Source organism: Strongylocentrotus purpuratus, unplaced genomic scaffold (genome assembly GCF_000002235.5).
Source record: "Strongylocentrotus purpuratus isolate Spur 01 unplaced genomic scaffold, Spur_5.0 spur5_scaffold_20, whole genome shotgun sequence".
Taxonomy (NCBI): domain Eukaryota; kingdom Metazoa; phylum Echinodermata; class Echinoidea; order Camarodonta; family Strongylocentrotidae; genus Strongylocentrotus; species Strongylocentrotus purpuratus.
In genome coordinates, this window is record NW_022145606.1 from 48,294,975 (window position 1) to 48,308,989 (window position 14,015).

The following is a 14,015-nucleotide window of genomic DNA, read 5'->3' on the forward strand; positions in this document are numbered from 1 at the left end:
TGCTGCATTTAATGTACTGTAACTAGCTTTTTCACTGTGAAAAAGTTCTGATAGGAAACTTAAAACATAACTAACTGATGTACGAAGATGATTTGTCTTCTTCCTTTCACAAAATCGTTTCCACTTGGTCCAATAAACTCGATACTGCTTCTTAGTAGAATCCCTCCAAGATGCTGTGAGGACGTCAACGACCCTTTCCTCGAGTCCTATATTCTCGAAGGGTCCCCGGATACCCTGCAACATAAAAGATCAAGACGGTCATGAAGAGGGTGTGGGGTTTGGGAGGTGGGTTGCGTGAGGAGGTTGACGTTCCTTTTAAGTAAGAATGGTTCACCAACAAGGATGCTACTGAGACATGGGAACCATGCCTGGGTTGGCCACTTAGGTACAATCAGAATGCCTGTAGCCTTGTCAGCCTTTATTTTTTGGATACATCTTGCCACGAGACAGAAAGGAGGAAATGCATAGAACTCAAATTTTTCCCAATCTAATGTGAAAGCATCCACTGCTTCTGCATTTGGGTCAGGCAGCCATGAAATGTACCTCTCTAGTTGGGTATTTAATCGTGAGGCAAAAATATCTATCTCGGGCTTCCCAAATTTCTGAACTATCTTCGCGAATGCTTCCTTGCTGAGCATCCATTCAGTTCTGTCATTGAAATGACGTGATTTATGGTCTGCCTCTGTATTTTGTTTGCCAGGGAGGTATGCTGCGGTAATCCATATGGTTCTCTTTATGCACCACTTCCAAATGTCTACAGCCAGTTGGTTACAATGGGGGGACTTGATGCCCCCCATATTGTTTATGTAGGCTACAGCTGTTGTATTATCAGACCTAATAAGGACATGAGCATTCTTTGTTTGGTTGTGGAATGATTTTAAACCAAACCCTATTGCCAAAGTCTCTAGAAAGTTTATTTCATTGTCTTTTGCTTTTTCTAGTTCAGACTCATTCCACCTTCCCCCGGTGTGAATTTGCATATTTGTTGCACCCCATCCACTGCCGCTAGCATCAGTTCTAATTTCATGAGATGGTTTCTCTGTACTGATGGGTGAAAATGCATACTGAATGTGGTTTAACCACCATAGCAGCTCGTTTTTTGCCTCATTAGAAAGCACCATTGTCCTGTCAAAATGGCCACTGTTTCTTTTAAGTGCTATGATTTTTCCCTTTTCAAGGTTTCTGTAAAACAGTGGTCCATACTGAACAGCGGGGAAAGTGGAAATCAATTTTCCTACGACATGAGCAACTTGCCTAATTGTGGGTTCAGGTTGAGAGAGCAAAGTCTCACATTCCAACTTGATATTTAGGACTTTATCTGCTGGGAGTTTGAAAATCATATCTACTGTATTGATCATAAAGCCCAAAAATTGGATCTCTTGTACAGGTTTCAACACAGATTTCTTGAGGTGAATCTTAAACCCCAATTCCGAAAATGCCTGCGTGGTTGCTCTAATTGCTGCTTCGACCTGGTATTTGGTTTCACCTATAATGATAATGTCATCTAGATATCCCAAAACAACATGGCCTGCCTCTCGAAGAGAGGCAAATATGGGCTTCAACATTTTTGTGAAAAGTCTTGGCGCAGAGCTAAGCCCATTAGGTAGTGCCTTGTACTGCCAATGATGACCTTGCCAAGTGAATTGCAGGTATTTTCGAAATTCAGGTTCTATTGAGATTGAATAATAAGCGTCTTGGAGGTCGACTGAGGCCATGTAACAGTGTGGGGTCAATAGACATGCCACAGTATGAATGTTGTCCATTTTGAAGTGCTGTTTAACAACATATTCATTTAAGTCCGAAAGGTCTAAAATGAGTCTGACACCCCCATTTTTCTTGGGCCTTGTAAAAATGTTTGATACAAACCCATCCGTGACACACGGAGAGCTGTGTTCTATCACATTCTTGTTCTTCAGGTTTTCTAATTCTTTCTGAATATTTATAATTTCTGAAGCACTTTTTTTGTACTGCCGAGAAACATTAGTTCTAGTAGGGCAGATTAATGTTGGGTCAAATTCTATCTTGTACCCCTTTACTGCTTCGAGAATGACATGGTCTGAAGTGATCTTCTCCCATTCTCGAAAAAATAGTCTCACTCGACCTCCAACTGGTGACGCTTGATTAAAATTTTCAGTAACTTTGGGTATTGATATAAATGATTGTGAAGGGCTACTTACCTCTTGGGGTATGTTAGCAGCTACTTTTTCTGCAGGTTCGGACGATAGCGACCCTGCGACGCCACTGGCTGCCTCGGCGCTTGGGCCTGCGTGCGCCCCCTGAAAGGCGCTCTCCTGCCTAAAAAAGGCCGATATGGCGTCCCTGAAGTAGGTCGGCTGTTTGAGGATGACGACCATCCCGCAGATCTGTACTGCTGTGAGCGGTAAGTATCAGTTGCCTTGTATGGGTGATACGTAGTCTGGCCGGGTCGAGCCCGAACCTTACTCTGATCAGCAGATTTCACAACACCTAATGTCGCTTTCTGTTCTTCTTTCAGGTCTTTTACTCTCTTTCCTAAATCATCCCCAAAGAGGAATTTTGTCACCGGTGCCTTGCACAGGTGAGAGTAGGCCGGGTTCATGTCAGGTTTAATTAGTTCCTTACGCAGTGAGTTCATCTCAAAATTGGCATTGGATAGTAACGCTAAGGCGTCCTGCTGCGTCTCCGTGAGGTGTGTAGATGAAAGCGAGCGTGTATAAGCGGTTAAGCCCCTCGTGAGTAACTTCTGGACTCTTGTCAGTTTCAGGTCACGACTTCGTGTGAACGGCGACAGCTTTTCCCAAATTACCGGGTTAACTTTTGGTACATCGAGGATGGGGCAATTACTCGGTGGTAAGTACTTAGCAGTTGTCTCTTCAAGAACTTTATCCTCAAGTTTGGTATTTGACAAGTAAGAAGTGGAACTAGCTACTTCATCATCGAGTGGTGAACCCACGTCTGTTTGCGCTGCGAATTTCATTGCGAACGCAGGAATAATTGTTTCAGAGTCAGCATGCTGCTGCCCCATTTCATCCTCAAGCACTGACTCATCTCCACCATAAACATATGTAATGTCTTCGTCTATCCCCGGCAAAATGCATGGTGGGGACCCAGTATGGTGACTTGTGCTTGCATAATCATATCGATCCGCCTGTGGAACCGGTGGGGTTGGGGTTGGACTTTGGGTTTGTGGGAGCGCCTCAACCACCCGCGACAACATTTCTTCCAGCTTCGATAGTCGGGTATCATAATCCGCTGTACTACTAATAGTAGCGGGCAGTGATTTCTCTTTTGTCTTTTTGGTCGATCTCAAAGTCACTTTCTTTTTCCCCGTATCTCCCGCGGAACCTTTTGGTTCATGCTGCGGTTTGTTGAGCGTGGTGGTCGCGGGGTGCTTGGACCCATGGTGCGATACCGCTCCCTGCAGTTCGGCGTGAGAGTCCCTGTCCTTGCCCGCTGTATCCGCGGGAATCGGAGTGGCCGATGCCATGACGAAAACGTAGTTGAAAACTCGAAAAAAGGTCCGACAAAGTCCAAAATGATCCAAAATGAAGGCAAACGTAAGATTACAATTGACATCCGCCGAAAAACACAAATTTCCCCGGAAACGATCGTCGAAATTTCCCAATATTATTGATTGCGTGAAAGAGTTGTCTTCCAAAATGGCGACGAAGCGATAATGATTGCACATGGTTGAAGCGGGCTCTCAATTAGTCTCTTCACGAGACTCACGAAGTAAAATTGCATGACATTATGGAATTTTGGGAAACAGTGACGGTGACAAGTTCTACAAGAAATGGATATAAAATTGGGTGAGTAGACAACTTTATTTCGTTAGTATGAAACCTAACGTTAGATCTAGATCTAGCCTATTTAGAATTTAGTCTTAATCAAGGCTATCTAATATAACAGATATTGACTGGCAGGGTGTGTAATACAACATTCGTTGGGCCGCCCAAAGGAGTTATATTTTCCCTCGTGATCATATTTTCCCTCAGCGCTGCGCGCTTCGGGAAAATATAACCCCTTGGGAAAATATAACTCCGGCGGTCCAACGAATGTTATATTACACCCCCTGCCAGTCAATATCTGTATAATATCAAATTACATCTTGAGTCAGTGAACGGAGAATGATCGTATATTAAGCAAAAAGCAATAACGGCATATAATTCAATGAGGTGTATATGATTTTAATAAAAACAACTTCAATTTTTTCTTAAAAGTATTAATCGATGGAGCATTTTTTATTTCACCACTTAATGAATTCCAAAACTTTGGACCTTCATATATAAATGTTTTTTGAGCTGAGAGGGTCCGCAAGAGAGGTAAATGGAAATCATCTGAATGTCTTGTTGGGTAATTATGAACTGAGCTATTTTTAAAAAACATTTCTTGAAAAACAGATGGCAACATATTATTATTATAATTATACATAAATTGACCAAGTTGGAAAAAATATAAGTCTTTTACCTTAAGTATTTTATTATCAAAGAATAGAGCGTCTGTATGGGAGCGAAAGGGGGAATTACAAATAATACGAATAATCTTCTTTTGTAATAAAAACACTTTATCTAATAACGTTTGATGAGTGTTACCCCAAACTAAGAGACCGTAGTTCAAGTATGGGAGTATCATAGAACTATAAAGCATAATTAAGGAATTAAGAGGAAGACATGTCTTTACTTTGTAAATAATACCAATATTTCGAGAAATAATTTTACAAATATTGTCGATGTGATTTCTCCAAGAAAGCTTATGGTCAACCGTAACACCCAAAAATGTATTAAATGAAACATACTCCAATGGAGTATTTTCAAAAATTATGTTTGCTGGCAATGAATTTATAGATTTACTAAATAACGTATACTTCGTTTTCTGGATATTCAAAGATAATTTGTTCGCTCTAATCCACGATAAAATATTACGCATTTCAATATTAACAATTTCAACTAATCTATGAGGGTCTTTGTGAGAAAAAAATAAATTTGTGTCATCAGCAAAGAGTACGAAAGACAAAATATCAGATGATCGGCAAAAGTCATTAATATATAGAATAAATAAGAGCGGGCCTAAAATGCTACCTTGTGGAACACCGCAATTTATTTTACGAAAATCTGAGGAGTTGTCATTTAAAAAAACATATTGCTCTCTATCCGAAAGATAGCTCCTGAACCACTCCAAGGCCTTCCCACGTACACCATAATGTGAAAGTTTATAAAGTAAAATATCGTGGTTAATCGTGTCGAAGGCCTTGGAGAAGTCCAGGAAAATACCAATCATATGGGAAGATTTGTCGATGGAATGAGCTACCTTTTCAATAAAAGACAATAATGCGTGTACAGTATTATGTTTTTCCCTGAAACCAAATTGGAGATTAGAAAAAATATTATGATTTTTTAAAAAACATACTGTCCGAATATAAATTATCTTTTCTAAAATTTTCGAAAAAGAGGATAATAAAGAAATGGGACGATAATTACTAATATCTAATTTATCACCCTTTTTAAACAAAGGAAGGACCTTAGCAACTTTCATTGAAGTGGGTACCTGGCCATATAATAAAGACAAATTAATAATATGGACGAGAGGATCCACAACGGAAGATATAATGCCCTTTAAGATAAAATTGTTTATTTCATCATGGCCTGAACTTTTCTTAGTCTTTCTTAGTCTAATTTCGAAACAATATCTAAAACTTCACATCTGTGAGTAGGAACAAAAAATATAGACTTTTGATTGGGCTGGCCCAGAAAATCAACAAAGTGCTTGTTTGATGGAGGAATGTTAACAGCAAGATTTTCACCAATCGTTGAAAAATAATTATTAAAAATATTAACTATGTCACTAGGATCCTCAACGATCTCATCATTAAAATTAATTTTGTTTATGTCAGATTTATTTTTAGTAACATTCATTGCCTGTTTAATTATTTTCCAGGTATTTTTCATATCATGTTTGTATAATACCAACATATTTTCAAAATATCTTTTCTTTTCCAAACGAATAATCTTAGTCAAAATATTTTTGTAGGATGTATATTTAACTTTTGATCGTTCTGTGCCCTTTAATTTATATCTATAAAAACGATTATTTTTCTTATTTATCGAACGTAATATTGATTTAGTGATCCAAGGGAGCCTTGGTGTTTGTTTATAATTATTAGTTTTATCTCTTTGTTTAGGTATGCAATCATCTAAATGGTTATTCAAAATATCACAAAAATTGACGTAAGAGGAATTCGCATCATCTACACCATAAACAGGAGACCAATCTACATGTTCAAGACTAGAAACAAGGCTAGCTAACTTTGCCTGAGTGACTTTACGTTTAAATAAACGTGGGTCATAATTGTTAATTGATTGAGATAGAGTATAATGTGTTACAATGGGATAATGGTCAGTTAAGTCAGAAAGAACAATATAAGAATCAGGGTGGGAAATTATATTTGAAAAAATATTATCTATTAAGGAGGCAGAGGAGTTTGTTACGCGAGTGGGCTTGGAAATAAGAGGTAAAAAAAGAGGCAGAAAAGAGAGTCTCAAGAAACTCTTGTGACACATTATTATGTTCATGATTTAATAAATTTATATTAAAGTCCCCCATTAAAAAACAATCTTTATTAATTAACACTGGACTTCTCAATAAGTCAGATAACTGCAGCAAAAATTCTCTTGGGTTTGAGTTGGGGGGTCGATAAATTACTCCAACCATTATATTCTTACCTCCAGGATTCAAAATTTCAATAAAAAGAGTTTCAAAGACATCATTAATTATTGAAATATTATCATGCACAACATAATTAAAAGTTTTAAGCACATATAATGCAACACCACCGCCGACTCTACCTTGCCTGTTTTTAAAGACAAAATCATAATTTTCGATAAAAAATGGTAAATTAGAATCGTGGGATAGCCAAGTCTCTGTCAGTCCAATTAAAGAAAGCTGTATATTGGAAGGGTTATCTAAGAATGATTGCAATTCATCAAAATGTTTATTTAAACTTCGTATGTTGAAATGCAATAAAGAGAATGTATCACTATTAAAATCTTTAATAATATCATGAAATTGTGCATTTTTTATATACTTTGAAAAAGAATTTTGTGCTAGATCCTCGAGATCAAAATTCAAATTCAACTCCTGGGATGATGAATTTAATTTTCCAACAACAAATTCATCAAAAGATCCTGGAAGATTAACAAAGGGTTGATTATTAGCTTGATTGGGTCTCAATAAATCAAAAAGGTCATCGTCGCTCACAGACTCAAAAGGTAAATTGTGATCTAAATCAGCCAGATCAGCCATGCGGGGTTCAGAAGCAGTACCTGAAATGGAGAAAGCGCATCAAGTATAAAATAAAATAAGCCATTGGAGGCGCTCTTAGTATGTTGGTGCAGAAGAAAGGAAAAAAGAAAAAAGAAAAAAATGAAAGCGGAACAAACATATGCAGCAGGACGATAGATAGAGACAACTAAGAAACACAGACACGACGAATCATACAAGGGCACAGTATGAGAATATCTTGACATGACAAAACAAAAAATTGTTATACGGGCACTGACTAATGATGACGTAAACAAGAGGAAGAAGAAAGAAAAGAAAGAAGAAAAAAAAAAGAAGCACGTTAATGGCATTACTCCCTTAGGGAAAAGATATATAATTGGGTACACCATGCATAGGACCAAACAACAGGTTTTCATGAATAAAATGTTTTATTAAAAAAAAGAAACAAGGAATTAAGTGTACATAATACAAACATACTGACTGAAGCAAGTACCCCAAAGTAGGTGAATTTTTCCAGCACCAAATGTAATTATGATTAGAGTATTGAATGTGACCATAAAATCGTGTCAGAGTGTTATCACTCAAAGTAAACAAACAAACACCAATCCTGGGCCCGAATTCACAAAGGAGGCCCGTCGACAAACCCATGTTTATGTGCGTCATAATTATGACGCGTTTCGACGCGTCTTTACAAACCTTTCGTCGTAAAGGAAACATAGTTATAACATTGATATTTACAGATAAGTAAAGAGAATACAAACAATATAACAAAAGTAAACAAACAAACACCAATCCTGGGCCCGAATTCACAAAGGAGGCCCGTCGACAAACCCATGTTTATGTGCGTCATAATTATGACGCGTTTCGACGCGTCTTTACAAACCATTCGTCGTAAAGGAAACATAGTTATAACATTGATATTTACAGATAAGTAAAGAGAATACAAACAATATAACAAAAGATAAACACAAAATACAATTCCACATATATAAATATGACGAAACCGGCAAGAAAGAGCTTTGGAGTACACTTTCAGAAAACATACACCTTAGTGATACAGTTGATAACTTTAAATCACGTCTCAGATAATAATTTTTAGAAACAATTTATAATGTACAGTAGGTTTGCGGTTGCACCATGTGAGAGAGAGGGAGGATTGGGGTGTCCTGAAAGGGACTCTCACATGGTGCAACCGCAAGCCTACTGTATATCTACATCACCATACAACTTACAAGCCGATACTTATACGCAGAATTTATAATATGTTAACTGATGACTTTATAAGAGAAGCATGCTGAGCGTATCTTACCCTTCTCAATATTTTCTGATATGCGCTAAATATGTATGATATGCTATTATCAATAATACAAACAGACCGAGTCGAAGGGATGGGAGCAACGGGCGAGGAGAACATGTAGAGGTTCTAGACGTGAATTACAATCTATCTATTTTTCAGATATTTTCTAAGCATAAGGTCACATTATTTGATTTATTTTATTTCATTTCCAGGGACATAACGGAGTAAAACAATAACAAATAATACAAGAAAACAAATTAAAATAATAAATACAACACTAGGAAATAGCCATCAACTAATGCCAGAGGATTACCAAAAGAAACTGAGTATCTGTAGGAGGCCCTCATTAGTTGATGGTATAATACATAACTATACACAAATATACATACAGTACATAAGATATATACAATTAAATACGAAAAAGATGCAAAAGACAGATCATGAAATAAATCATAAATATAAAATAATCATTTGTTGTTCAGGTCGTAAGAGTGAACAAAAATGAATTCTAAAGTTCAGTTTGAAAATTAAATTTACGATATGTAGATCCTACATAAATTGCGATATGCCTGGGCTTAAACAAAATATCCATATAAGAATAGTTGAAGAAAGAAAGGCGGAATATTTAGTCATATAAAAAGTCATCAGGGTCTCTTGAAAGATTATGTTAGGAGAGACATTAATTTGGAGCTTGATAATAAGTGATATAAGAATATGTTATTATCTAGAAACTATTATATTTCAAGGTATAGGTTTGAATCTTAAAGTTGACTCCATAGCTTAAAGATTATTTTACCTTATTATACGTTATTTTGGATTAAATATTTTGTACTCTGAAAACCTGTTCAAAAGAAGCGAAGATGCCTTCTCTACCAACTGCATACTTCATCAACTATTTCTCTTAAGTGTAAAAATATACAAACAATATATACCCTGCACTATATCACATTTGAATAGAATACTGTCAAAAATGTCTATCAGTTATTTTTCAGCATGCTAGGAATGGAGTTGAACAACAGTACTACTGTCTTTGATTGCATTGATTCACGCTCTGATCCACTGTTTCCGCTTATCCATAACAACTTTTCAGAGTGGGTAAAAGTTCGACTTTTTTTTCTTCCTTCAGTTTCCGTGTTATCAAATGGCCCAGAAAGAGGAGCTTCAGGGGGGTTAGGCCATTTGACAAATAGCTCCCCTTATAATCACCTTTAACTTGTTCAGAAAGGCGTTTTCTGCTTATAATACCACTTCTGATTGCTGTCATTCTGAAATACAGTTTTTGACTAAGCCTTCAAAGAGAACAATAATTTTTCGTTCAAGATGACATCGACAATCTACATATAAAACTAAGGTGTCCTCACTTTTGTTGGCACCAATTTACACATTAACTTGAGTATGCTACAATGCTTTTATGAAATAAATGTTTTGTAGTGATACACATATCACAGAATGTGTACTCTATCATTGCTGTAAGGCTTGTGCTTCTAATAACTTTATTTAAAAAATGTATACACTGCAGTTTTAAATTTCTCGCAAGGGGTGTCTGACTGTATATTTATTATCCAAATGCATTATAACGATGGATGATTTCGCATGATGTGGTGGATATTAATTTAATAATTGGAGCCATTTTAGAATTAGCCTTATCAAATTGTGCTCACTGGTCAATCAGATACTGAACTATGAAGATGACCACTTGCACAGTACAGTGAACGGTCGTACTACGACTCGTTTTTAAGCTTGTTTACGAGACCCCCTAGATCGATCTGGACGAGGATCTCTTTCAACTGTTTTAAAGTTCTCGGTGATTTAGCTTTCCACTTCTGAAGTAGATGTATGTACTGCTCGACTACATGGTGCGTCTCTGTATTAATATTATGGGCGATGTTGTAGTCAATATCCAATTTAACGTGAAGTGCAGAGAACTTATTCACAGGAAGATGCTTTGATATTTTCAAAATGTGATAATCGTTCACTTCGATTTCATCTTTGGAACTTTGTATTAGAGAGAGAGGGAAGGAAGAAAGAGATCGATAGAAAGCATTATATAGACATTAAAAAGATTACTGAAATAAATAACAACAGTTAATTTTCTTGAATCGCAATACATGTCAGTATTATACAATACTTAGCAATTAAAAGCAACATCATTATATAGGGATGATGATTGCCGAAATGCATAGTCTAGTAAAATAAAAATGATAATAAGAGTAAACAAACAATTTGAAAATCATTTGTACATTAAGATTGGGAAAGAGTCACAGAAAAAAAAATCAGTATACTGTAACCTTTACGTGATATTTGATGAAGGACGTAACTTCAAAGTGCATGATCGAGTTATTATGCCTCAATGTTGGTGCGGAATAGACCATGGTAAAGGGCATATTGATTCCTGTTTACTTTAGTCTTATAACTGACATTGATTCCTACCAAATGAATGCTTCTATCTTTTTTTTAAATTATGTTGTTCTGTCGTGTTAGAAAAAAATATTATCCAATGCACTGTCTAGATTTTTGTTTCTTCATTTCATTTCATTTATTTCCACTTTTCATTAAAAAAACATATAACAATTTACATACAGTATCTGATTAACACAACAAAACAAAACAAAACAAAAAAAATAGCATAACAATATTAAAAGAATTTTAAGCACCTAGAACTAATAGTTGAGACTGTGGTGGAGCCAACAGAGGCCAATGACTTGTCAAGGGCTGGTCTCCAGGAATAAATTAATAATACATAGGTAGGTACAGAACATAATTAAGTACACAACAAAAGGGAAACAGGCGGTCTGTGTGAAGGAAAAGTATACACAAATAATATTTTAGCATAAATAATTCAGGTGGTGTAGTATAGTACCGTAGCCCTTCCTTGATATGTTGATGAAAGACATAACTTCAAAGTGCTAGACTATGTTAAATATGGAGATGAAAGGTTTTAAGTGAAAAAAGAGGTAGAAATCAACTCACGGTGTTGCTGTTTCATACATAGGACATGGTGTTGTAGGAATCGTTTCGCTGCCTGAAATAAAAATGTCAGGGTTGTGGAGTTAAACTAAAAAACACTTAAGAGTAGTAAAAATTTACATCTTCAAATTTACCACGGAAAATGAGTAGGAAGCTTATATGCAATAGCAAATTGAAACTTTAATTATTCACACAAAATGAAAATATCCTTAATGATAGGTCGAGGGGGATATCAATTTAAGATTACGAATTTTATAAGATGTTTTACTAGCATAGAGTACTGAGAATTACTGTCATTTTTCACAAATAGACATGATAATTCACTTTAATGTTCAGAATACGTTTGTGCATATTATCTCCTATAACACCATAACACCATTTGCTTATTTTATTCAATGTTATGCGACATGTCTGATGAGTATACGCCAACATTTTAAAATTTTAAGCAGCTTCCTACCTTGTGATATGAGCGAACTGTGTACCCCTCCGTTTCCCGGAAGTCTGTAATAAAAAAGGAGCAATTGTTTTTTATACCGAAAAATTACTGAATACTACTTCACAACCAATATGTTACCCATTGCAGTGAGCACAATTTTTTTTTTTGCTCCCAAAAGTTTGAAAATCGCGCCGGCCGAAAATTCGCTCAGTGGGGGGGGGGGGGGGGGGGGGGGGGGGGGGAGGGGGAGGGGGGTAGTGAGCACCCTTTTTTTTGGGGGGGGGGGGGGGGGCCTCGAAAATTTGCACCCCCCCCCCCCCCTCTTTAGCGCCAAGGGGGGGGGGGCGGGGGCCATCTAAAAATAAAAGGTAAAAATACACATATTTTCACAGCCCCCCCCCCCCTGGATCCGCCACTGCCCCCTCCCCAGGAATGAAATTTTGTTATCGGAGGATGGGAAAGTCACTAATTAGATCAAAAAGTGACGAAAAATAGTCTGGTTTGATTATCCATTATTAGTTTTCAGTAGATGGTGTACCATATACTATGACCAATATCTGTTCTATACCTGGATACGAGACTTCCTGCACCTGCTTCTTCGAGAGCATTATTCAAATCTGCCAAAGTTCGAGTTGATCCAGCATTCCATTTTTGTAGGAGATACTCGAATTGTTGAGGCGGATCACTCGTCTTTCTCTTGATACCTTCTGCGATGCTGTATTCGATACCGAGGGCAACATGAAGATCGTAGAAGAGATCGGGATTGAGACGCCTCGATAATTTCTCAATTTCGCTGCTTGGCGTCTCTTCTTCTGGTTAATGTCGAAAAAGATTGGTATACATTAAAATCGTCTATGTTTTGGAGGAACTATTTTTTGTATACACGAGTGGAAAACATACATGTTTTATCTGAATGGATATCATATTGCTAAAAAACATGCTCCCACTCTCTTAATTCTCTCCCTTTTCCTTTGTCCTATTCATCCCTTTTATCTTCCCTTCTGTTCTCTTTCTCATATACTGAGTTCGTTTTTTTTTTTCTTAATTTTTCTCTCTAGAATAGTCTAAGAACCATATAATTTCAATTGCAAAATACATCCAAGCATTTTGTAGTCTTCTTGCACAATTATTGTTTCCATACTTTAATTAGTATATTAGTTTCAATTGTGTAATTATATTCAATCCTCGAATTTCTATTCTTGTTTTGATTTTCTTGTACTTGATGTTTTCAATCTTTTCTTCTGCAAATTTGTTTGGTATGTTAGTATTGATTTCATTTTTACAATCGTAACGACTCTTTTATTGAATTTAATTGACTATATTTCTGTTCCACCCGGGCTCAATATTGCATTTGCTTATAATAATCCAGTCAAATATTTCATTGACAATGAGATATACATTTCTTATGGCAGTAATGATATGACTTGGCTGCCGATTGATCAGTTATCTTACGTTTCTCTAACAATGATTTGGAAGATATCAGTTAATGTGAGAAACTATTTTGAGAAACTACAGACTCTCCTGCTAGTAATTACCTTGTAATAGCATCGTGAATGTTATCTTCTTCGTTACCCCGCTTTGATTCAAGATGTACGTGATTATCCCTGATGACTTGCCACGGGTTGAGCTTGTGTCCACAGTAAACTGTACATCGTTCTCCGACACGTGATAAAAAGACTCTTCGACTAGAACCTGTAAAAATAAAGTTTGTAATATCACCGATAATATCACCGAGTAATTGTACTTATGTATATTCTAGTGAAAGATTTTGCATGTTATTTACAGTACCTTTTTCAAATGTATGTGTTTTTATAATGTGATTGTTATGGAAATGAATCAACTTAATTGAATTGAATCGAGGTTTTGTATAAAAATAATTTGTAGTAGGTATGCATATGCAGTAAGGCATCGTTTAACAATGCTGAGATGCATGGCCCTACGTGTTATCAGTGTCTGTGGTATGGTGTAATATCGAAGCCCTAAGCAAATTGCGCTTCAAAATGATCATGCAGTGCCTCAAAAAGTAAAAAAAATCTTTTAGTGACCGGTTTTACCATA